This window comes from Schistocerca piceifrons, chromosome 5 (assembly GCF_021461385.2).
Source record: "Schistocerca piceifrons isolate TAMUIC-IGC-003096 chromosome 5, iqSchPice1.1, whole genome shotgun sequence".
NCBI lineage: Eukaryota > Metazoa > Arthropoda > Insecta > Orthoptera > Acrididae > Schistocerca > Schistocerca piceifrons.
This window is the reverse complement of record NC_060142.1, coordinates 429,213,623-429,240,502: the sequence shown is the minus strand read 5'-3', so window position 1 is coordinate 429,240,502 and position 26,880 is coordinate 429,213,623. Positions and strand designations below refer to the sequence as shown.

The following is a 26,880-nucleotide window of genomic DNA, read 5'->3' as shown; positions in this document are numbered from 1 at the left end:
CTGTAGGACTTGAGGTTTTGGTTGATAGGTTGGCAACAATATTTTGTGTTTGCTTAGTTTCTGGGTTTCATCAGATGTTAGGAGCTTTTTTATGGGAAGGGGGTGGGGGTGTGGCAGATTGCCTCCTGTGAGGTGTTGATGGGGGTAGGTACAGATGGGTAGAATTCTCCAATATGGGAACAGGACGTCAACAAATTTTATAATTCTTGGAGTTGGTGTCTGCAGTGCTCTTCCAGGTATTGGAGGGTAAGGGTTCCAATTTGGGAGATGTGGTATAAGCAGTTGGGGTGACACAGTAGGAGTATCTGGGGGCACAATATGAGTATCTTGCAGAGAGATCAGAGGTGGTTCAAGGATGTCTGCACCATGGAAATATGTTTCAGTGGTATCAGTCACAATGATCAATGGCAAAAGATTCCTGGATAGTTCCCCATTCAAGTCCCTGAGAGGGTACTACCAAGAGGAAGGTGACTAAGAGGAAGATATTGAATACTCAACGAAACTTTAAAATACTACTAATCAAAGTCCAGAACATATGAAGTCTCAATGTCAAAGGGGAGCTACATAATATGAAAATGGATATGCAAAGGCTCGATCTAGATATAGTGTGGGTCAGTGAAGTGAAACAAAAAGAAGATAAGGATTTGTGGTCAGGTGAATATAGGGTAATATCAACAAGAGCAGGAAATGGTAAATGGGAAGAAGGATTCATTATGAATGGGAAGTTGAGGCACAGAGTATGAGTATGTTACTGTGAGCAGTTCTGTGATAAGGTTGCCCTCATCAGAACTCACAAAAACTGCCACCTGGAATAGCAGTTCAGATGGACATCTCCAGTATCACAAGCAGAGGATGAAAGGATAGGGAAAGTATCTGATGATAATGAATCGATGAATGAGGAGGAATGAGAGAGTTAGCAAATATCCTGTTCAGAAACGAGAAGAGACTTAGAAATGGTCTGGAGACATGAGAAGATTCCAGCTGGATTACATCACGGTGAGACAGAGATTCTGAAATCAGACATGGGATTGTAAGACATACTTAGGAGTGCATATAGATTCAGATCACAATTTAGTAATGATAAAGAGTAGGCTAAAGTTTAAGAGAAACATCACAGAGAATCAATGTGGAAAGAAGTGGAATACTGAACTACTCAGAAATGATTGTGTGTGTTTGAAGGTCTCTAAGGATGTAGATATTGTGATGCTGAATAACATATTCGGTAGGTCAGTTTAAGAAAAATTGGCATCTCTAAAGATGACAGTCACAGAAATTAGACAGATAAATATAAAAACAATGAAGGTAAACACAAAGAAAAAAGTGGGTAATAGAAGATATAAACTGACAGACAAAAGAAAAAAGTACAAACACACTCTAGAGAAGATAGGAATACAGGAACAGAAGCCACCTAGAAATAAAACTAATAGGAATTGCAAGGAAGCTAAAAATAAATGGTTGCAGGAAAAATGGGAAGAAATTGAAATAGAAATGGTCATCAATAAAACAAATTAAGCACAAAGCAAATTTAAATCAGCTGTCAAAATTAAAAGCAAGTGCTTCAGTACTAGAAGTGTAAGAGGGATTTCACTGTTCAATGCAAAAGGAAGATTGAATAGGTGGAAAGAATATAGCTTAGGCCTTTGCAAGGGAGAGAAATTGTCTGATGATGTGATAGAAAAAGCAATGGCAGTCAATATGGAAGACAGGAGATTCAGTATTAGAATCAGGGTTTACCATAGCCTTGAAGGACTTGGACCAAATATAGGAAATATTGCTTTGGGATTTCTAAAGTCATTGAGGGAAGAGGCAATGAGGCAATTAAATGACTATGTTTTGTAGAGTCTACAAGACTGTGAATATATCATCAGACTTTATTAAAAATATAATGCACACAATCTCGATGATGGCAACGGCAGATAAGTGCAAAAACTATTATACAGTCAGATTGAAAGCTCATGCAAGAAAGTAAAAGCTCATGCAAGAAAGCTTCTGAGAAGAATAATATACTGAAGAATGAAAAAGAAAATAGAAAACCTGTTGGATAATGATCAGTTTGGCTTTAAGAAAGGTAAAGCCACAAATAAAGCAATTGTGATGTTGCACTTCTTAATGGAAGGTAGACTTAAGAAAAATCGACACACTTCATATGATTTGTAGAGCTAGAAAAAGCGATCTGTGATGTAAAATGCTTCAAAATGTAGACATGCATGCATGTGTGTGTGTGTGTGTGTGTGTGTGTGTGTGTGTGTGTGTGTGTGGGAGAGAGAGAGAGAGAGAGAGAGAGAGAGAGCGAGAGAGAGAGAGAAAGAGAGAGAGTCATTACTTTACTCCTAAATTATTTATATTCTATCAGAACTTTCCATACTATATAGTGGAAATGCTGAGTCACCGATAGGCAGAGCAAAAAGAATATCAAACAAAGCTTTCAGCCAAACAGGCCTTCATCACAATTACACACACTCACACACGCACACACACACACACACACACACACACACACACACACACACACATACAAATGTCTCTATCCTTAATATCAGCTGCTAAGAACTGACTTTGAACAGCAGTGCATGGTGGAAGAAGCAAGCTGGGCAATGGAGATTGGAGTTAAGAAGAAGGCATCAGGGGGAGGGGAAGCAGAAAAGAACAGAAGTAAAGTGAATGTGCACGCATTGGTGGAATTGAGGGCTGTGTAGTGCTGGAATGGGAACAGGGAAATGGGTGGGTGGGTAAACGACAATGACTAACAAAGCTTGAGGCCAGGAGGGTTACGGGAACATAGGGTATATTATAGGGAGAGTTCCCACCTGCACAATTCAGAAAAGCTGCTGTTGATGCAGGGATCCAGATGGCACAAGCTGAGAAACAGTCACTGAAATGAAGAACATCATGTTGGCAGCATGCTCATCAACTGGGTGGTCCAGCTGTTTCTTGGCCACAGTTCTTTTGTGGCCATTCATGGGGACAGACAGCTTGTTGGTTGTCATGCACACTTAGAATTTCGCAGAGTGGTTGCAACTTAGCTTGTAGATCACATGACTGGTTTCATAGGTATCCCTGCCTTTGATGGGATAGATTATGCTTGTGACTAGACTGGAGTAGGTGGTGGTGGGAGGATGTATGGGGCAGGTCTTGCATCTAGGTCTATTACCGGGATATGAGCCATGGCGCAAGGGGCGGGAGGAGGGGTTGTGTAGGGATGGACAAGGATATTGTGTAGGTTCAGGGGGTTGTGGAATACTACTGTGGGAGGCATGGAAAGGATAGTGGGGGGCACGTTCCTCATTTCAGGGCATGACGAGAGGTGGTCAAAACCCTGGAAGAGAATGTGATTCAGTTGCTCCAGTGCTGGATGGTATTGAATGACAAGGGGAATGCTCCTCTGTGGCTGGATGGTGGAACTTTGAGAAGTGGTGGGTAACTAGAGAGATAAGGCATGGGAGGTCTATTTTTGTATGAGGTTGAGAGAATAATTACAGGCTGTGAAGAGAAGAGAGATGGACTTAGGGGAGTGGCTCTGGAATGACCCCGAGGATTTGAGAAGAGGCTAGAGATCGTGCTGGATTTCTGGAACAGGGTCTCTGTGGCAGGGTATGTAGGTGGGTGAATCTGACAGCAGCTGGAGTCCTTCTGTCAGGTAATCCCTGCAGTTCAAAACAGCAGTGGTAGAGTCTTTGTCAGTTGTGTTGTTGTGGTCTTCAGTCCTGAGACTGGTTTGATGCAGCTCTCCATGCTACTCTATCCTGTGCAAGCTTCTTCATCTCCCAGTACTTACTGCAACCTACATCCTTTAGAATCTGCTTAGTGTATTCACCTCTTCGCCTCCCTATACAATTTTTACCCTCCACGCTGCCTTCCAGTACCAAATTGGTAATCCCTTGATGCCTCAGAACATGTCCTACCAACCGGTCCCTTCTTCTTGTCAAGTTGTGCCACAAACTCCTCTTCTCCCCAATCTATTCAATACCTCATCATTATTTATGTGATCTACCCATCTAATCTTCAGCATTCATCTGTAGCACCACATTTAGAAAGCTTCTATTCTCTTCTTGTCCAAACTATTTATTGTCCATGTTTCACTTCCATACATGGCTACACTCCATACAAATACTTTCAGAAACGACTTCCTGACACTTAAATCTATACTCGATGTTAACAAATTTCTCTTCTTCAGAAACGCTTTCCTTACCATTGGCAGTCTACATTTTATATCTTCTCTACTTCGACCATCATCAGTTATTTTGCTCCCCAAATAGAAAAACTCCTTTACCACTTTAAGTGTCTTGTTTCCTAAACTAATTCCTTCAGCATCACCCGACTTAATTCGACTACATTCCATTATCCTCGTTTTGCTTTTGTTGATGTTCATCTTATACCCTCCTTTCAAGACACTATCCATTCCGTTCAACTGCTCTTCCAAGACCTTGGCTGTCTCCGACAGAATTACAATGTCATTGGCAAACCTCAAAATTTTTATTTCATCTCCATGGATTTTAATACCTACTCCAAATTTTTCTTTTGTTTTCTTTACTGCTTGCTCAATATACAGATTGAATAATATTGGGGAGAGGCTACAACCCTGCCTCACTCCCTTTCCAACCACTGCTTCCCTTTCATGCCCCTCGACTCTTATAACTGCCATCTGGTTTCTGTACAAATTGTAAATAGCCTTTTGCTCCCTGTATTTTACCCCTGTCACCTTTAGAATTTGAAAGAGAGTATTCCAGTCAACATTGTCAAAAGCTTTCTCTAAGTCTGCAAATGCTAGAAATTTAGGTTTGCCTTTCCTTAATCTTTCTTCTAAGATAATTCGTAAGATCAGTATTGCCTCATGTGTTCCAACATTTCTACGGAATCCAAACCAATCTTCCCCGAGATCGGCTTCTACCAGTTTTTCCATTTGTCTGTAAAGAATTCGCGTTACTATTTTGCAGTTGTGACTTATTAAACTGATAGTTCGGTAATTTTCACATCTGTCAACACCTGCTTTCTTCGGGACAAAAGACCAGTGTTGAAACCTGCCTGACACAGCTCATTTCTCCATGCAACCTTAATCCCTCCCACTGCCCCCAAATCCTCCCTGTTAATTTACAAGAATTTCTTAACCTCAAACCTTGCATCACCATCATTCCCCAAATCCCTATACAAGCAAGCTAACCTTAAATCTGCAGCAAGAACTGTCATCAACCACCTAAAATCTGATCCCAACCTTAAAATCCTACGTGATCACAAAGGCTCCATGACAGTTGCTTTGAACCACAAGAATTACTTACTCACTCCTACCATGCCCCACAGTCCTACCTTCTACATGCTTCCTTAAGCCCATAAACCCAAACATAGTGCCTGCCCCATTGTGACTAGTTACAGTGCCCCCACTCAGAGAATCTCTGCCCTCAGAGACCAACACCTTCAGCCTATTACCCCTAACTTACCCTCCTATACAAAATATACAAACCATTTCCTCCAACGACTCTCCACAGTTCCAGTTCCTCTACCACATGTTGCCTTGCTCATTACTGTTGATGCCATGTCCCTTTATACTAACATCCCTAATGACCATAGACTTGCCACTATTGAACACTATCTTCCCCAACACCAGATGGATTCCAAACGTGCAACCTCCTTACTAATCCAGGGTATGGATATGAGTACTCCGATGACACCATCCTATGCCAGTCTACACATAGGCCATCTAGAGAAATCCTTTCTAACTGCGCGGAGTCCCAAACCTGGTTCAGATTCATTGACGACATCTTCATGATCTCGACCAAGGATGAGGACCCTATCCACATTTCTCCAAAACCTCAAATCGTTTTCCCCCATTCACTTCGCATGGTCCTCTTCAACCCAACAAGCCCCCTCCTTGATGTTGACATCCATCTCAAAAATTGCTACATCAGTACCTCTGTCCATATAAAACCTACCAACCACTAACAATACCTCAACTTCGACAGTTGTCACCCATTCCATACCAAGTCTGTCACATCTGGAGTGATGAGCAGTCCCTCTCAAAATATACCAAGGGTCTCATGGAAGCCATCACAGATTGTAACTATTCTCCCAACCTTGTTCAAAACAGATTTCCCATGCCTAGTCTCTACAGTCACCCACCACCTCCCAAGGTCCCACCATCCAGCCACAGAGGAGCATTCCCCTTGTGACTCAGTACCACCCAGGACTGGAGCAACTGAATCACATTTACTGTCAGTGTTTTGACTACCTCTTGCTATGCCCTGAAATGAGGAATGTGCTACCTACTACTCTTCCCATCCCTCCCATAGTGGTATTCCATCACCCACCAAACCTACACAATATTCTTATCCACTCCTACATAATCCTTGCTCCAAACCCCATGTGTCATGGCTCATATACATGTAATAGAACTAGATGCAAGACCTGTCCCATACGTCATCCCACCACCACCTACTCCAGTCCAGTCACAAGCATCAGCTATCCCATCAGAGGCAGGGCTAACTGTGAAACCAGTCAAGTAATCTACATACTAAGCTGCAAGCACTGTGCTATATGGGCATGACAATGAACAAGCTCTCTGTCTGCAAGAATGTCCAACAACAAACTGTATCAAAGAAACAGCAGGACCACCTAGTTGCTGAGAATGCTGCCTCACACCATGTTCTTCATTTCAATGATTGCTTCACAGCCTGTGCCATCTGTACCCTTGCCACTAACATCAGCTTTCCTGAATAGCACAGGCAAGAACCCTCCCTATAATATATCCTATGTTCCCATAACTCTCCTGACCTCAACCTTCATTAGTCATCATCTTTTACCCACTTATCCTGTTCCCTGTTCCCATTGCAGCACTACACAGCTGTCTATCACCAACGCACCCACAGACTTTTTACCTCTCTCCTTTTCTGACTGCTATGCCCTCTTAGGTATTAAGTTCTGTAGCAAACTGTTTCCCACCCCACCCACTACTATTACATGGTCCTTTTTTTGTGAAGTCCTTACATGAACACCCTAAGTCCTCTATCACATGACTTAGCCCTGCATTTGACTTGAAGATATTGGTAACCTCCCCCTAAACTTTCCTGTAACTGAGGGCTTACACCTCGCCCATGGCAGCAGCAATTTCTTCTTCCTAACATTTTGTCTATTCCTAGGCTTCTTGGCCTTGGTTGAAGTGTGCTGCACATTTCTTGCACCTCGTTACACCTGACGCTCTTCCCCACTTAGCTCTGGCAGTGGTAGATACCTGTTTTTGGTGTTGATGATAAAACTATCAGGTCGCATTCTTTTTTTTCCTATCTGCCTACCAGCTGCCAGTTCCCAACCACTCTCCTCCCTCCTACCTCCCTTGATCCTTATCAGTCCCATCCTTGCTTCCCCCAACTGTGCCTGAAGGGCACAGATTTTCCTTTCCTGTTCCCCAATCAAAATGTTCCTGCTGCATTCTCTGTAGATCCAGGAGAGAGCCTCTTCTCTTCTCCCAAAATTCTCCCCACTGCACCCCCTCCCCCCCCCCCCCCCCCCCCCAGATAAAATATTTCCTACAAGATTGTGCAACAAATCCCTCTACTCACTACACTATAACAGCTCCCAAATTTCTCACTCGTGGTCAATTTAGAAAGAGTAATTAAGTTCAAAGAATGTTTTAAATTTGTCAAGGATGTGAGATTGGCTGCATGTAAACAAAAAATGACACAAAGGTCTTATGTGTGGTTGTTGTTGTTTTTGCACTGATTTAGAGATTATATATTTGGGAATATATGTCAAACAATAAACAGCAGTCTAAAAATAAAATGAGAAAAGAAACAAGATTGAAATTTTATAAGATAGTGGCAGCCCCATTGCCTGTTTATGGAAGTAAATTGTGGGCTATAAATAAACCCAAGAAAGTCATATAAAGCTAACAGAGATGAGATTTCTAAGAGCGGTAACAGGATGCACAACAGATGACAGATTTTGAAATTTATAAGTTATGGAGAACTAAGTATGTTTAATATCCTCAATGAAATACAAGAAAATAGAAGAAACTGGAACAAACAACACCAAAGAATGAGCAGAGAAAGATAATCTGTTCAGATAAGAGCATTTAACCTGACATTTTGAAAAAACAGGTCTTCATCCAGATGTTCGCGTCATTCACGCACAATATTTCGACAGAGTAACTTGCCGTCTTCTTCAGATGCTACCCAAGAATGGTCCTTGGGCAGATTGAGTGCAGTATTTATGCCTGTAAGGTGCTGGTTGCTCCCTAGTCGGTCCGCACCACATCAGGTGTTCCCTCTGCAGTCCTTGGTCTCCACTTCTGTCTCTAGCTGAGTGCTTTGTAACTGGTCCACACTGTGTCGAGTGTTTCATTTGCAGTCTGCACCCACCAGGCCCAGCTCCCATGAGCCTCTCTGGGCACTGGTGTTCTGACTGCCCTCCATGTCCACTACAGCCATCCTCTGGGGTTAAGGTTGTTGTCTGAGGTCTGTCAAAACTGGTCAGTAATGTCTGGTGTTCTGTCTCATTGCTGTTTCCTCGGTTTCCACTTCTGTCTCTCGCTGGGTGCTCCGTAATTGGTCTGCACCATGTTGAGTGTTCCATCCCCTGTCCGTGCCCACCAGGCACGGCTCCAATGGTTCCCTCTGATTGTTGGTGTCCCACCCAATGTCCGCACCCAATTTGGCCATCGTCTAGGGTTTTGGTTGTCATCTCAGGAGTGTCAGGACAAATCTGTAGTGTCTGGTGCTCTGTCTCGTGGCTGTTTTCTCAGTTCCCATTCCTGTTTCTTGTGAAATCTCTATGTGTTTTGCGTTGAGTTTTAAGATGTTCAAGAGCCGGATCCCAGGCCTTGCTGAGCTGGTATCCAGTGTCACAGCTGATGAGATTCTCAGTGATCTTGATCTCAATGGACTCTTTTATGACACTGTCCCAATATCTAGGGCATCTGTGTGACAATTTGGTGTCATTGTAGTTCATCAAGTGACCGAGCTCTAAACGGTGTTCTGCTATGGCTGATATGGTAGCCTGCCTGAGTCTGATACGCCTCTGGTGTTCTTTACACCTGATTTCCACAGTCCTGGTGGTCTGGCTGATGTATGACAGCCGACACTCACATGGTATGCTGTCAGTGCATGGCTTCTGTAATCCCCGGTCATCCTTTACATTCCCCAACATTGTCCCAATCTTACACTCTTCATGTCATGTTTCATGAGAATTTTGCTGATCTTAGCAGAGATCGGTCCAGCATGTGGCAAGTATGGCACCCTCTTCGCCTCTTCTGGTTTGTCTTCTGGATCCTGTGGTTGACTGGACTAGAGGAGAATCCATTCTTGCTGAACACCAACTGTAGACAGAATATGTGCTCTGTGGACTAGAGTTTTGAGCAGTGTGTTCTTCTGTGCCGGATGGTGGCAGCTGTTAACTTGCAGGTATAAGACAATGTGTGTCAGTTTGTGGTATACAAATGTGCCATCAGCCTTCCTCTTGACTAATACATCCAGGAATGGGAGTTGTCCATCCTTCTCCAGATCCATTGTGAATGTTATATTTGGGTGGCATGAATTCAGATGTTCCAGAAAATCATCTAGCTTCTCCTTACCATGGGGCCACATGACAAAGGTATCATCCACATATGAAGGGCTTATTTCAATAGTGGTACAAGTCCATTTTTGTTCATTCTGAGATACAGAGTCCTATAAAGTTAAATGAGCACTGAAAAATCTGCAGTTGAGATACCAGAAATATTAAAGTATATATATGTGATTATAATAGAGGGAAACATTCCACGTGGGAAAATATATATAAAAAAACAAAGATGCTATGACTTACCAAACGAGAAAGCACTGGTAGATAGACACAATAAAAAAGACACAAAGACATACACAAATTTCAAGCCTTCGCAACCCAAGGTTTGTCACTGTTGCATTTCGAAATCTTTTCTGTCATCTTATTTTCTCTTTTTGTTTGTGCAAGTAGTTTCACTTTGTATTCACCTTCCCTTTTTATCGTAAGCAATCTTGGGTTGCGAAACCTTGAAATTTGTATGTGTATTTGTGTGTTTTTTATTGTGTCTATCTACCAGCATTTTCTCGTTTGGCAAGTCTATATAGAGGGAAACATTCCACGTAGGAAATATATATCTAAAAACAAAGATGATGTGACTTACCAAATGAAAGTGGTGGCAGGTTGACAGACACACAAACAAACACAAACATACACACAATATTCAAGCTTTTGCAACAAACTGTTGCCTCATCAGGAAAGAGGGAAGGAGAGGGAAAAGATGAAAGGATGTGGGTTTTAAGGGAGAGGGTAAGGAGTCATTCCAATTCCGGGAGCGGAAAGACTTACCTTAGGGGGAAAAAAGGACGGGTATACACTCGCACACACACACATATCCATCCACACATATACAGACACAAGCAGACATATTTAAAGACCACATCATCTTTGTTTATATATATATATATATATATACTCATCGCGAATGGACCCAGAAGGATCACGCAAAGCTTTCTGACGTCGTTTCTTCCATACTTCTTTCATTCGTTCTCCATGTTTTCTTTTTCTTTCTTCTGTCCATTTTGTTCCTGGTCTCTTTAGTGCTTCCTTCTCCGACAATTCAATCCACTTTTCCACCTTATTTCTAAAAGTTTTTCTATCTTTGACATCTTTAAGTTCAATATTTGCTTTTTGTAAATCTAATTTTACTTGGCTAATCCATGGTGTTGTTGATTTGACTTTTTCTATGTATGTAAGAATTCTGTTGGTGAGTCGTGTGGGGGGAAGTCTAGTGACATGTCCATAAAATTTTAATCTTCGCCTTCTTATGTCTGCTGCCAGGTTTGATATAGTTTCTGTGGTTCTTCTTGATTGTATCCGGTATCCTTCTTCTGTTAATTTTGGACCTAAAATCTTTCTCATAATTTTGCGTTCTTCTTTTAGTATTTTTTCTAAATCACATTTTGTGTGGAGTGTGAGCGTTTCACTAGCATATAGTGCTGCTGGCTTAATTACTGCGCAGTAGTGTCTTATTTTTGTGTTCGAGGAGATGCATTTTTTATTGTATATTTCATGTGTCATACCATATGCTCTCTTCATTTTCTGTTGTCTGATCTTCTGTGCAACTTTCTCTCCTCCGGTTGGCTCCAAAATGTCACCTAGGTATTTAAAATGTTTTACTCTATTTATTTTTCCATATTTTGTGTTCAAACTGTGTATATGGAATTTCGTACAGAAAAATTCTGTCTTTTGAAACGAAATTTGTAAACCTACGTTATCCGCGCATTCCTTAAGGATCTCTATTTGTTTGGTGGCGATTTCTTCATCATCTGCAAGTATGGCCAAGTCGTCCGCGAATGCTAAACAAGATATCTCCACGTTGTCTTTGGTTCTACCAAGATGGATTGGTTTCCAGTAGGATTGATTTTTCAATTCTTTTTCCCATTCCTTAATGACTTTATCCAGGACTATATTAAACAGAAGTGGAGATAGCCCGTCACCTTGACATACTCCAGTTTTTATGAGAAAAGGTTCAGAGATTTCTCCCCTGAATTTAACTTTAGATACAGTGTCTGTCAGTGATTCTTTGATAAGCCTTAGTGTTTTGGAGTCAAGTCCAAGTTCCTCTAAAATGTCAAACAAAGATTGCCGGTCAATTGAGTCATAGGCTTTCTTAAAATCTACAAATGTACAAATTATGGGGGCATTTCTAATTGCTTTGTGTTTTAATATTGTCTTTAAATTAAATATTTGTTCTATGCATGAGCGACCGGGGCGGAAGCCTGCTTGATAATCACCAATTTGGCGTTCCAGGTGCTCTTGTGTTCTTTTCAGCAGGCATGTTGAGAGAATTTTGTAGGTGACTTGTAAAAGTGAGATTCCCCTGTAGTTATTGACATTTGTTCTGTCTCCTTTTTTATGTAACGGGTGAATAAGGGCACATTTCCAATCCTCTGGTAATTTTTCTGTTTCCCATATTTTTGTTATTATTTTTGTGAGCTCTTGCAACGTCTTTGGTCCAAGGTTTTTTAATAGCTCTGCAATAATGCCATATATATATATATATAGAGGGAAACATTCCACGTGGGAAAAATATATCTAAAAACAAAGATGATGTGACTTACCAAACAAAAGCGCTGGCAAGTCGATAGACACACAAACAAACACAAACATACACACAAAATTCAAGCTTTCGCAACAGACTGTTGCCTCATCAGGAAAGAGGGAAGGAGAGGGAAAGACGAAAGGATGTGGGTTTTAAGGGAGAGGGTAAGGAGTCATTCCAATCCCGGGAGCGGAAAGACTTACCTTAGGGGGAAAAAAGGATGGGTATACACTCGCACACACACACACATATCCATCCACACATATACAGACACAAGCAGACATATTTAAAGACAAAGAGATGTCAGTCGAGGCGGGAGTGCAGAGGCAAAGATGTTGTTGAATGACAGGTGAGGTATGAGTGGCGGCAACTTGAAATTAGCGGAGATTGAGGCCTGGTGGGTAACGGGAAGAAAGGATATATTGAAGGGCAAGTTCCCATCTCCGTAGTTCGGATAGGTTGGTGTTGGTGGGAAGTATCCAGATAACCCGGACGGTGTAACACTGTGCCAAGATGTGCTGGCCGTGCACCAAGGCATGTTTAGCCACAGGGTGATCCTCATTACCAACAAACACTGTCTGCCTGTGTCCATTCATGCGAATGGACAGTTTGTTGTGGTCATTCCCACATAGAATGTATCACAGTGTAGGCAGGTCAGTTGGTAAATCACGTGGGTGCTTTCACACGTGGCTCTGCCTGTGATCGTGTACACCTTCCGGGTTACAGGACTGGAGTAGGTGGTGGTGGGAGGGTGCATGGGACAGGTTTTGCACCGGGGACGGTTACAAGGATAGGAGCTAGAGGGTAGGGAAGGTGGTTTGGGGATTTCATAGGGATGAACTAACAGGTTACGAAGGTTAGGTGGATGGCGGAAAGACACTCTTGGTGGAGTGGGGAGGATTTCATGAAGGATGGATCTCATTTCAGGGCAGGATTTGAGGAAGTCGTATCCCTGCTGGAGAGCCACATTAAGAGTCTGGTCCAGTCCCAGAAAGTATCCTGTCACAAGTGGGGCACTTTTGTAGTTCTTCTGTGGGAGGTTCTGGGTTTGAGGGGATGAGGAAGTGGCTCTGGTTATTTGCTTCTGTACCAGGTCGGGAGGGTAGTTATGGGATGCGAAAGCTGTTGTCAGGTTGTTGGTGTAATGGTTCAGACACAAGCCCAAACTCTTTGTCTTTAAATATGTCTGCTTGTGTCTGTATATGTGTGGATGGATATGTGTGTGTGTGCGAGTGTATACCCGTCTTTTTTTCCCCCTAAGGTAAGTCTTTCCGCTCCTGGGATTGGAATGACTCCTTACCCTCTCCCTTAAAACCCACTTCCTTTTGTCTTTCCCTCTCCTTCCCTCTTTCCTGATGAGGCAACAGTTTGTTGCGAAAGCTTGAATTTTGTGTGTATGTTTGTGTTTGTTTGTGTGTCTGTCGACCTGCCAGCACTTTCATTTGGTAAGTCACTACATCTTTGTTTTTAGATATATTTTTTTCTACGTGGAATGTTTCCCTCTATTATAACAAAGATGAGGTGACTTACCGAACAAAAGCGCTGGCAGGTCGATAGACACACAAACAAACACAAACATACACACAAAATTCAAGCTTTCGCAACAAACTGTTGCCTCATCAGGAGAGAGGGAAGGAGAGGGGAAGACGAAAGGAAGTGGGTTTTAAAGGAGAGGGTAAGGAGTCATTCCAATCCCGGGAGCGGAAAGACTTACCTTAGGGGGAAAAAAGGACAGGTATACACTCGCACACACGCACATATCCATCCACACATACAGACACAAGCAGACATATTTCAAATATGTCTGCTTGTGTCTGTATGTGTGGATGGATATGTGCGTGTTATGGTTTTAAAGGAGAGGGTAAGGAGTCATTCCAATCCCGGAAGCGGAAAGACTTACCTTAGGGGGAAAAAAGGACAGGTATACACTCGATAACACGCACATATCCATCCACACATACAGACACAAGCAGACATATTTGAAATATGTCTGCTTGTGTCTGTATGTGTGGATGGATATGTGCGTGTGTGCGAGTGTATACCTGTCCTTTTTTCCCCCTAAGGTAAGTCTTTCCGCTCCCGGGATTGGAATGACTCCTTACCCTCTCCTTTAAAACCCACTTCCTTTCGTCTTCCCCTCTCCTTCCCTCTCTCCTGATGAGGCAACAGTTTGTTGCGAAAGCTTGAATTTTGTGTGTATGTTTGTGTTTGTTTGTGTGTCTATCGACCTGCCAGCGCTTTTGTTCGGTAAGTCACCTCATCTTTGTTTTTATATATAATTTTTCCCACGTGGAATGTTTCCTTCCATTATATATATATATATATATATATATATATATATATATATATATATATATATATATATATATATATATATATATATATATATATAATGGAAGGAAACATTCCACGTGGGAAAAATTATATATAAATACAAAGATGAGGTGACTTACCGAGCAAAAGCGCTGGCAGGTCGATAGACACACAAACAAACACAAACATACACACAAAATTCAAGCTTTCGCAACAAATTGTTGCCTCATCAGGAAAGAGGGAAGGAGAGGGGAAGACGAAAGGAAGTGGGTTTTAAAGGAGAGGGTAAGGAGTCATTCCAATCCCGGGAGCGGAAAGACTTACCTTAGGGGGAAAAAAGGACAGGTATACACTCGCACACACGCACATATCCATCCACACATACAGACACAAGCAGACATATATATAAGATTTTTCAGCGCTCAATTAACTTTGTAAGACTCTGTATCTCAGAATGAACAAAAATAGACTTGTACCACTATTGAAATAAGCCCTTCTTATCTAAAAAAGCACTTGGTTTGATATTTGGCAGATGTAAGTGCCTCCTCTTCAGATCTTTCCATGAATAGGTTGGCAACCACTTATGATACTTCCCATACATGGAATGTTTCCTTCCATTATATATATATATATATATATATATATATATATATATATATATATATAAATACAAAGATGAGGTGACTTTCAGCGCTCAATTAACTTTGTAAGACTCTGTATCTCAGAATGAACAAAAATAGACTTGTACCACTATTGAAATAAGCCCTTCTTATCTAAAAAAGCACTTGGTTTGATATTTGGCAGATGTAAGTGCCTCCTCTTCAGATCTTTCCATGAATAGGTTGGCAACCACTTATGATACTTCCCATACAGAAAGTACGTCGAGGTTAGTACATGCCTGAAAAAGTCGAGGAGAGCTGATCAAACCTCTCTCCAATGAGATCAAGTGAGTCATTCAGTGGTACTCTTGTGAAGAGAGACACGACATCAAAACTGACCTTTATGTCTGAGTCCACAATGTGTAGTTGCCTCAGCCATTGTAGGCAGTCCTCTGAGTTCCGAATGTGGTGCACACATATGCCCACATGTTGTGCCAGCATCTTCTTTAGGTATTTTGCAGTAGGATAGGTGGCAGCACTGATATTGCTAACAGTAAGTTGAAGAGGAACCCCATTCTTGTGAACTTCGTGGAATCCATGCAATCTAGATGATACTGCACTTTGGAATGCAGTTGTTTGATAACTTGTTCAGGCATGCCCATCTCCTTCAGCAGAGCCCTAGTCTTTTTGTCCACTTTGTCCATGGGATCACTTTGTATTGTTTTGTACACAGGATCCTCCAGAAGTTGTTGCACTTTTCTGTCATACTCTGTCTTCCTTAGGATGACTGTGGAGTTCCCCTTGTCTGCTGGCGTCACTACAATGCTGTCATCCTCCCACAGTTGCCTTAGTGCCAACCTTTCATTGCTTGAGATGTTGGATTTGGTGCCCTGCATGTGTCTCTATGGATCTCTTCAGCTACACTGGATGGTAGCCTGTTGGTCACTTGCTCAACTGCACTGATGCAGCGCAGACCAACTAGGGAGCAACCAGCACCTTACAGGCATAAATACTGGACTCGATCCATCCAAGGACCATTCTTGGGTAGCACCAAAGAAGATAGCAGGTTACGCCATCAAAATGTCACGAGAGAAGGATGTTAACATCTGGCAAAAGTCCCGTTTTTTCAAAATGCCAACAGATTGCTGGGAAAGCCTGAAGAGCTACAGCATTTAACCTAATTGAGAAAAGAAATCAAGGAAAAATGAGGAAGTGATGGACAGTGTAACAGACAAAACAAAACAAAAAAAGGTTTAATCCTTGAAGTGATGATGTGAGTATTAAACAAAAACCAGTGTGCTGTTGTTCATCATGTTTGACTTTATGTGCACACAGTATAATATTAAACCCTTTAGTGCTGCCAGTTATATAATTCCTGGTGTTTGTAATTAAATAAGCAAAGTATCAATTAGTTATTTTTTCATGAATTTTATTTAGTTAAAAAGAATATTCATACAAAACTATAGAATGACTGTAGAGTGCTTAAAGCTCTTCATCTTCTCCTCCCTTCCTTTTTACCCCTCACAGGTCTTAATTTACTCAAGTCACAAGCGATATAAAACTGTATAATATTAAGGGACACAACTAAAACAATAATTTACAAAAACTCCTGCTTACATAGTTTACATAATGGACTACATAATCTTCACCAAAAATTGAGCAACAGCCTTCATCAGCTCATCATCACCAGATGACTCAGGACAGTGTGGACAGTGCCACAGATGATTCATTGTGCGTTCTTCACATTCACACTGTGTATCTCCTTTGGAAAGTCCCTATTTGATAAAACTATCCATGGATTCACCAACGCCAACTGTGGTTCACAAGTGGGGGGTAATTACCCCCTGAGGGCTAAAATTAAATCGTCTGAGGGGTAAAAACTTAATTATTCCATTCTGTTTCAATCATGAAACTAAATTATTTTCAAAAGATCATTACTATTATCACAGTTTTGCAAGACTCTAATACTGGTGTTATAAGTTATCAATAATTAAATTTTCTCAATTAGTAGCATTAATGTGACGGAGGTTACAGGTTCCTCATGTAGTCCACCCACTACACATATATGTTGTGCTTTGTCCCATACATCTTTGATGATAAAAGTGAGGCATGTGCATGACAAAAGCTAAATATCTCAAGAAAATGTCTTTTCCAACTTGTAGGTAGTACCCGCAATAGTCCTGAAAGTGCTTCATGACTCACATCAAAACAGATAAATGAATTAATTGACAACACGGCACAGCAGTAACTACACAAGGGCTACTATAATGCTGTACACAGTTTTATTATTATTATTATTATTATTAGAGTGAAGTGCCACAATGGAAAGGAGTAATGCACGGGAATCATGTTTTGTAACAAGTGTGTACCCTTAGTGTGGATAGCTAGCTTCCTTTTCTGAGAAGGAGATGTGGCTAGCACTTGCAATGCACCACAAATTCCTTCGCCATTCATTCTAAGAGACACACAAACTAAATATCATGCATCTTTCATCATTTTAAAAATAAAAGTGTTTCAGGAAAAGTCTTTCATTCTACATTTTAGTTAGGCGCTAAAGGTGCACTAATGTCTGATTGTAATCAGAGGTAATGGTTTAAGAAAGATTGGGTACCACTGTCTGAGCATGTTCAGTGATCTCCAAGTGGACCAATCTAAAGTACTTCCAGACAGTTTACAGAGCATGTTTCATACAAGTTTGAAGTTGGCCACAACTAGTTGCCCACAGTTTTTCCCTTGTGTTATGTGGGTCGCATTTAACTTGGGATTTAATTGAACTGTCCCCCCAACTACTTCCTTGATGCTCCACTGAAGAAGGAATCTGTGGTTCCAAAAGTGAAGAATACGTTTTTCTTTATTCTGTACTGGTAGTTACACTTATTGAAATGTATACAAGTCAACTGATCTGGCTATGAATTTAACAAATGTATGATTCATTTTCTTTTTTTAGAAAAATATTACACCTGTCATTCATTTCAGGAGGATATGTGAAAGGCCCTCAGGCATCTGAGATGTTAAGGGAGGGAATTATGTATCTGTGTGCTCATCTGAAGAATGATGCTGTCTCTCTGGCTGATGCCATAGCTCCACCAGATTCCATGCTGAATTCTTTACTTGGAAACTCAAATGGAAAAATTCATCAAAATCTGCAAACACATCTCTTCCAGAAACATCAGACATTTGAAAGGCCGTCTTGGTGCAATGAAGTTATGTTTGTACAAAGTAAACTATAGTGACATTATAAACTATACTGTATATACACATTTTCACTAGAATGCTAGTGCTGCATCCTGCTAAATTCTCATATTCCCGAGTTGGAATTTTATGAAGTGAAATTATGTATGTACACATCTTGGAAAAAAATTGTACATCTTGTAGAGCATATTTTTAAAGATTGTATGCTCTCTTATGTTACAAAATAATTGCTTATTTTGATATTTTATCACACAGTTGGGCATGAACAAACCATTCATAGAAAAGTCACACATTCTTGTATATTTTGTAAAGACATATTTTGATGATGGTTCAGTGACAATGAATGTGCATTATTGTCTGTTTGTTTTTCATCTTAGTGATGCTGCACACACTTATGTTTTTGAATATAAATAATGCTATTTTTGGCAGAGTCTAAAGAACAAAAACGTATGTACGGCTAAAAAAGTTGTGTGATTGCTTTGGGGAAGAACTATGTGCACTAATTTCATAAATTGTGACTATAAGCTTCTGACATAGTTTTAATTATATATCAGATGTGCAGTCACTGTGACACAAGATTTTTGTTCACCATTTTGAAATTGTAAAATCATTTTTATGTTAGACGTCTCCGAAAATTAATTTTTACAGAATATGTTTCCAAATTTTTATTGCATAAAGTAAAACCAAATCAGTGTCTAGTCTAATATTTCCTACATGGAAATGAATTCCATGACCGATGATAAAGTCTCCAACTGTAAAATGTGTATAGTGCTTCCCCTTCCCCTTTCTCTCTGTCTCTGTCTCTCTCTCTCTCTCTCTCTCTCTCTCTCTCTCTCTCTCTCTCTCTCTCTCTGTGACAGTACATACAGCAAGTCATATTTCACCATGCAACTCAATGAAAGATGAGCAAACACATTACCGATGCAGTTCCATCAAATATATAAGTTGAGAAACCCAGGAATCTCTGAGGGAATAATGAATTTTATTTGTCATAAAAACATATTATTAATAACAAAAAGTGTCAACTCACTCAGTATAACTACAATTTTAAAAAATGAAAGTCACAAATATAAATATTATTGAATTTTTTACAGTGTGTTTTTACAGTGGATTGCTGGCACTTAGACTTTTTAATAAGCTGGACTGCACAGAGTGTATTAATTAATCATTAGTAGTCAATTTTTTAGGTTTACCCCATCACCCCGTCTACATCGATTTTTTGGAAACTGCAGTACACTTGATGACAGAATGTACTTTCCAGTGTACTACATACTTGATCTTTTTCCCATTTGATTCTCGTGTGGAGCTCAGGAAGAAAGACTGTTAAAATGCCCCTAGTGCACACTGTAATTAGTATAATCTTGTCTTTGCAGTCTCTGTGGGAGCTATAAACAGGAAAGGGGTAAATTATGAGATTCTTCATTATTTAATTCTGGTTTTTGAAATTTTGTTTTTAGGCTTTCATGGGATAGTATGTGCCCATCATCCAGCATCAGGAAGTTCACAATTTCTCACAACATAAAAGCACGGAAAAATGGTTTTTCACACTTCCTATTCATTCTAAAAATTTCCAGAAGATATTGCAGAGTTTTATTTGATCAAAATTGAACTTAAATGTCATTGTGTAACTGACTTAAAAAAAACTGTGTTCAATGCTAATGTCAGTAAATTTAGATTCACTTTACTTGTCAGCATCCATCCCATTTCTGTTGGTGCTATATCTAGTAAGCTATATGTGTACCGAGTTTGTACGAAACTACTCTCAGATTTATGGAATTTTGTGTATTTTTGTGAGTACTCTCCGTTCTTCCCTCTCACTTAGGACCATGTCCCACCCATAGTACACACATAATACAAGAACCCCATATTCTACAGCAATCCATTGCTTTTAATGTGCCAGCTACCTTCAATGGACCCATCCAGTCCTTTTTATTTATGTCTCTGTTTTCACTGAAATTAGCTTCATCTGTAAACAGTATGCCACAGGGGAAACAATGGCCTATGTCCAGCTTGCATCTCAAAGTCAGTCTGACAACCTGGATTGTTGTCTTTCAGCTATTGCAACATTTCCATTTTGTAGAGGTACTATTAACATGTTGCCAGAGTTCTCATTTTTTATATATAGCTGATCACAGTTTCCAGATGTAGTGAGTACTGCACTCTAGACTCTTACTGAATGATGCCAGAACAGCAGTCAATGTCACTCTGTCCATAGCTTTTCAACATCCAGCTTTCAGTTTGTGTGCGACAAAGCCAGTTTCAGGGAATTTTGTGAGAAGTGTCACCACCACACTTTGGGTACTGGGTAGTTAGTCTGTTTGGGAGCACTGATTGAAATCCTGTGCAATAACCTAGGCATTAATCTGTCCTGATTTCAGGATGATCTCAATGCATTTAGCACATAACTAGAAAATGAATAAATCTGTGCTCAAACGAAAGGTACCATTTTTTCCTTGTGTAATTCTCCATCTACAAGGATGGTTTGAAAAGTTCTCAGAACAGAATAGAAAAAAAGTACTTACATCACTGAAACTTTTTTTTATTTTTCAGTGTAGTCTCCTTGTAGATTAATGCACTTGGTCCAATGATATTCCAGTGCCTTGATCCCATCTCAAAAATGAGTTTCCTCCAGGAATGCAAAATAGATGTCAACTCTGGGTATCAATTCTTCATTTGAAGTGGATCTTCGCCCACCAAGAAAAATTTTTGGTTTTGGGAAGGGATGGAAATCTGACGGAGCCATACCAGGTGAATAAGGTGGGTGTAGCAACAATTCATACCCTAGTTTGTGTAATTTTGCCATGGCAATGGCACATGTGTGCGTGCACACGTCAAGAGTCAAGGAACACATCTTGCAGATAATTTTTTCATTTCTAATTCTTCAATTAAAATGTGAGATACCCTTTCAGATGACATCTGGCAAGTGTGAGCAATTTCACATATTTTCAATCGGTGATCCTCCATGACCATTTTGTGCACTTTTGCAATGATTTCTGGAGTAGTGACACATCCTGGCAGACTACTGCTTGGATAATCATGTAAGTTCTCCCAACCGAATTTAAATTCATTTGCCCACTTGTGAACAGTTGAATATGAAGGAGCACAGTCCCCCAGTGTATTCTGAATATCGGCATGAATGTCCTTTGCTTTCGTACCTTTCTTTATGAAGTACTTAATCTCTGCTTGAATCTCGATTTTTTACCATCTCTGCAGATCACTACACGGGAACAACAACAAAGCCACGTTACTGCCACAGCTATCTTCTAAGAGCACTGATGTGGCATGTGTCTACAGGCAACAATCCAATGAATATCACGTGAACTTGCCCTAGTGCCGACTTCTCGTGGTGATTCCGAGAACTTTTCACCACCCTCGTATGTGTTATATCACATGACCCCCTTTCCATCTGAAAATTATAAGTTAAATCCAAGACTCAGGCTTCCAAAATGGCTACCATGTTTGTAACATAGCATTACAGGTCTCACCACTGTTGCATCTCACACTACTTGAATTTAAATATTTGTTTTTTCATCAGTTTTTATTGTAGAAGAGTAGCTCCACACCTATGGAGATGATCTGGTAATTTTGGGTAGGTTGTTAACAACAGTGTTTGAGCACTGTGTGATGTCCCCCTTACCTGGTGATGCATGCAATTTCATGTGTCTCAAAGTCTCATATCTTCATGTCTGAAATAATATACTGGAAATTGATTACATAAAAGATAGTACCAAATGACGTAGACCATACAATAGATGAATTTTAAGTTGCTTCTCCCACTTCATTAGCACTATAATGTTGTTGATGCCGAGCTTCAGTTTTACAGACCACAGTTACACAGGCAAAGATGCATGCAGCTTTTTGTTATCAATATTTTCAGGAGAGAAGTAATCTAGGCATGAATAAGCAACAGAATGTTTGTTGAATTTCATACTGGGAAAATTTTCAGTGGCAGAAATGTGAATTCACAGTGCACATGATATAACTTGCAGTACAATCACAAAAATTAATTACATTGTCTGATAAGCAGTGTTTGTAAAACATGAACATTTTAAAGTTAATAATAATAATAATAATAATAATAATAATAATAATAGCTTTATTCAACATCGAATGGTACACTGCACATGTACAAAGAAACAGTAATGATTAAAGTTATTTGTACAATACACAAGACACATTCTTCTGAATACGTCATTAATTTACAACAAAATTACAATAAGATGTTTACTTATTTCTATTCACATAATTTCACAAAGCATTTGTTGTTCTTCATATAAGTATGGTACTCTTCTAATGTGTAGAAAGGGTGTTTTACTAAAAATTTCTTAAGCTGATGTTTCAGTTTAACTGTAGGAAGAGCCATGACTGCTCTAGGCAGTGCATTAGCTAATTTTATACCTGCATACTGAGGCCCCTTTTCGTAAAGTGCTGTTCTGTGGCTGCCAATGTAAAATCTTTCTTTATTTCTAGTATTGTACTGGTGGAAATCTGAATAAGTGTTTGGGTGCAGTCTTTTCACAAGCAATATGGCTTTTAGAATTATGTGTTTATAACAGTTAACACCTCTGTTTTTGGAAACAAGTTGCGACAAGATTCCCTATATTTTGCTCCACAGATTATTCTCACACCCCTTTTTTGAAGAATGAGTAGCTTATCTAGATTAGCTTTGGTTGTTGTCCCCCAAATTTCAATACCGTAGTTCAAATGAGAGGAGAAAAGAGCATGGTATGCAGTCTTTAGGACTACAGTGTCTCTTCAGAACTTGTTAATAGTACTGATTGCAAATATATTTCTTGACAACTTAGTTGCTAAGGAGTCAATATGTGTGTCCCATTTCAGGTTGCTTTGGATTGTTACGCCAAGGAATTTTACACTAGACTGTTTCTTTACCAATTTGTTGCCCATGTATAATTTAATTTCATTATTCAAACTACTTTTGTTAAACTCCATCAAACACGTTTTACTGGTGCTTACATTTAAGTGGCTTTCATTAAAAAAACTGAACAATTTCTTTCGTCACATTATTACACTCGGCCTCTAGTTCATTACATGATTCCTTTTTACATACAATGGACGTGTCATCAGCATACAGAACAATTTTGGAATTTATAGTACAATATTTAATATCATTTACATAGATCAAGAACAGAAGGGGGCCCAACACTGAGCCCTGGGGCACGTCATATTTTATGCAAGTGATCTCTGATTTGTAGACACCACTTTCCGTTTTAAGTAGAACAAACTGCTTTCTATTGCTCATATAATACTTTATTAGGTCATAAGCAGCGCCTCTAATGCCCATGTTCCATAGCTTGTCTAATAGGATGTCAAAGTTCACACAGTCAAAGGCTTTTTCCAGGTCTAGGTATACACCTGTCACATGTTCCTTGCTTTCAATACCCCCTAACACCTCTTCAATTAGTTAAGCAGCTGCAGTGCTAGTTGATTTACCTTTTACGAGTCCATTTTGATTTTCGAACATCAGGTTGTGTGTGTTAAGAAAGTTTATAATCCTGTTGTATTTAACTTTCTCAACTATTTTGGAAAAGACAGGAAGGATTGAGACTGGTCTGTAGTTTTCTATTTTGCTGTTGTCACCTTTCTTAAAAATGGGTGTTACCTGTGCTATTTTTAGTCTGCCTGGAAAGGTGCCTGATTCTATTATATTGTTGACTGCTGCAGACAGAGGTACAGAGACATTTTGGCTACAGGCTTTTAAAACATTAGTATTTAGGCCATCATGCCCAGCTGAATTAGAGGGTTTTAGAGAGCTAATGATGCCCATTATTTCTGCACAGTTTGTGGGGGCTAGATATATACTATGGTCACATGTATTACCCTTAAAACTGTAGTGCATGTTTTTATGTTTGTCATTTATGGCATCCCCTACGGAAGAAAAATATTCACTAAAAATATTTGCAATTTCCAGTTGGTCTTTTATGAGCATGCCATTGTGGTTAATAGTAAAGTCCATACAGGATTTGTCATTGCCAGTTCTAAAACTCTTTATGACTGCCCAGATGCCAGTAGTTATGTTGTGTGAGTTTTGAAGCTTATTTGCAACATAGTTGCTCCTGGTCTGTGTGAGTAAGTCCTTATAGTGTGCTTGATATATTTTGAAGGCTTCCTTTAGCTCAGGAATCTCTCTATTATTCAGCATTGCACTGTGGAGTAGTTTTAATTTTTCCCTCGCTTCAGTGACATTACTATTTACCCAAATATTTTTGTTTATATTTTTTGTTTGTTTCATTTTTGTGATTACAACTGGGCATGTGGTATCAAAGCAGTAATAGAAGTCAGCAGCAAAGTTATCATATGAAAAGCTATTATTTTCAAACCATTTTATTTGTGCTAGCATGCAGTTTAGTCTATTTATGTTGTCATTATACATTACTCTTTTAGTTACAAACTGTTGCTTTGTGGTGACAGTGGGGGCCTCATGGCGTTCCAATTTAAGCTGTACAGCATGGTGATCTGAGATGGCTGGTTTTAAAACCGATGCACTGTGGGATAGGTGGGTCATGTTTGTTATTATGTTGTCAAGACATGTTTTACTATTGCCAATTTCTCTAGTGGGTTCCCGAATGAGTGGGGTCAGGTTAAATTCATCACACAGACGATGTAACTTTTTAGTGCTGACATCATTTGTTAATAAATCTATATTTATATCCCCTGTAACTATAATATTTACATGACCATTTGGCCCAGAAAATGTTGTGTCTATATATACAAGCAAGTCAGAAAGATTTACAAAAAAGGTATCTGTATGTGCTGCAGGTGGCCTGTAAACACCGATAACTGTTATGTTATCTCTACCCCATTTCAGGTTTATTGCAGCAAATTCTGAAACTCCTTCCAAGCAGAAGGCACTCACATCAATAACATTAAAATTACTCTCATTTACAGTGAAAATTGCTACACCTCCCCCAGTCTTGTCTTTTCTACTGAAGGCTGTGCAGAATTTCATACACAGTGGTTGACTAATGCTAATCAGAGCTTCATTGTACCAATGTTCAGTTACAACTAATATATCGGGTTTGTCAATCCGTGAAATTACATCTAGATAATTATGCTTATTTCTAAGACTACCAAGATTCTGGTGTATGATTTTAAGGCTGAGTTTTACCTGCTGGACCTTAGAGGATAATTTTGGACCAGCAATGAGGCCAGCAGGCTTCACAAGTTTCCCTGGCTTGCCAGCGGTGGCTGGTGTTGTGGCAGATTTTATTGAGATGGGTTGTACCACCCCATGGCAATGGACTTCTTTTCATCACTTTGTGAACAATGTCGCCTGACTTCCTCAATAATTTTGCTACTAATGATCTTTTTGCCTCTTTTCTTCATGTGCAGACCATGAGATGTGTGCAGCTCCCTTTCTAGATAGCTGACATCTACTAGAGACACATTCTGAAATTTGCTACATGGATCTTTAATCCAGTCATTTGTTTTATGAACTTCCCGGTTCACAATAGACTGTTTCATAAGATCATGCCCCTGTGGAATGTTGACAACAACTGTTTTAGTGTCATTTAACTTACCCAGTACCATTTTCATATGTCTAATTGCATCATTTGCTTGATTTCTTGCTATATCAAATTAACCTCCCATAATAACGACACAGTCATTGGATGAGAAGGAGTCACACTCCTGCATGCACGGCTTTACCACAGCAGAAAGAGGGGCTCCAGGCTGGATGTGGCCTACAGCTGCAAAGTTGTCTTGCATGTTTGCGATGTTTTGCGCTATTTCACGTCCATGGCTGTCTCCATATAATAGAATCCGGCCCTGCTTGTGTTTCTGATTGTCGTCATTTCTACTGTTTTTCTGTGTGTTTACTATTGTGCATGAGATTTTATAATGCCAACATATTACACAGTTGCAGACTCTGTACTTGCATGGCTGTTAAACTATGATCTTGGGGCACAAGTAACATAGATGTTGCTTGTTTGATAGTGCATCTGGTACTGGAGATTTTTGGAGGAGGGTTGGCTATTTAAAGACAGGTATAAGAATATGATGTGATTTCTGAAACTGCATAATGTTTTGCCAATTGGCTAGGTTAAATTTTGTCATTTTATATGGACTATGAGATTTTACTGTTGTCTGATTCATAAAAAATGCTGAAGGTTAGTTCACCATAAAAGAATGTGGTACTTTATTATGCTTCCATTGTCTGAAATCCCCTACATATGAGTAGGGTATCCATCTTGAAATTAATCTTTCATGATGATAAATTATTCAGAATCTATCTCTTAATTAATGACTTAATTTATTAGTGAGGGGCAGTACCCAACTCAAAAAAAAAAAAAAAAAAAAAAAAAATTACAGTAACCAAAGTAATGTCATAGTTCAGGATCTTCAAAGCGTTGAGGGAAAAGAAGGCAGTCAAAATTATGAATGTCCCAACTCTTAATGTCAGTTTTTCGTAAGTTAATTAGTTTCACATAATTTAAAGTATGTTTTCAGAAGGAACAAAGTATCTAATTTCAAATGAAAGGCAACAGTATTTCATATACTGTCTATTAGCTCAAAGCTTTTCTCCATTACTTACTACAATCAGAATTTCAATTAGCCACATCTTTTAATTGACAGAGTTTTTAGTGAAAATACCTGCATGATTAAAATCAAGGAGATGAATACAAAATATTGAACAATAAATAAAATGAAATATTACTTAAACAACAATTTGACATATTCCTGCACATACTACAT

General features: G+C 39.6%; 1 pseudogene; it reads left to right on the top strand.

Annotated features, from left to right (window-relative positions):
* The window catches only part of LOC124799059, a 162,169-nt pseudogene extending 143,587 nt beyond the window's left edge, over positions 1 to 18,582 (top strand).
* Positions 18,583 to 26,880: the final 8,298 nt, after the last annotated feature.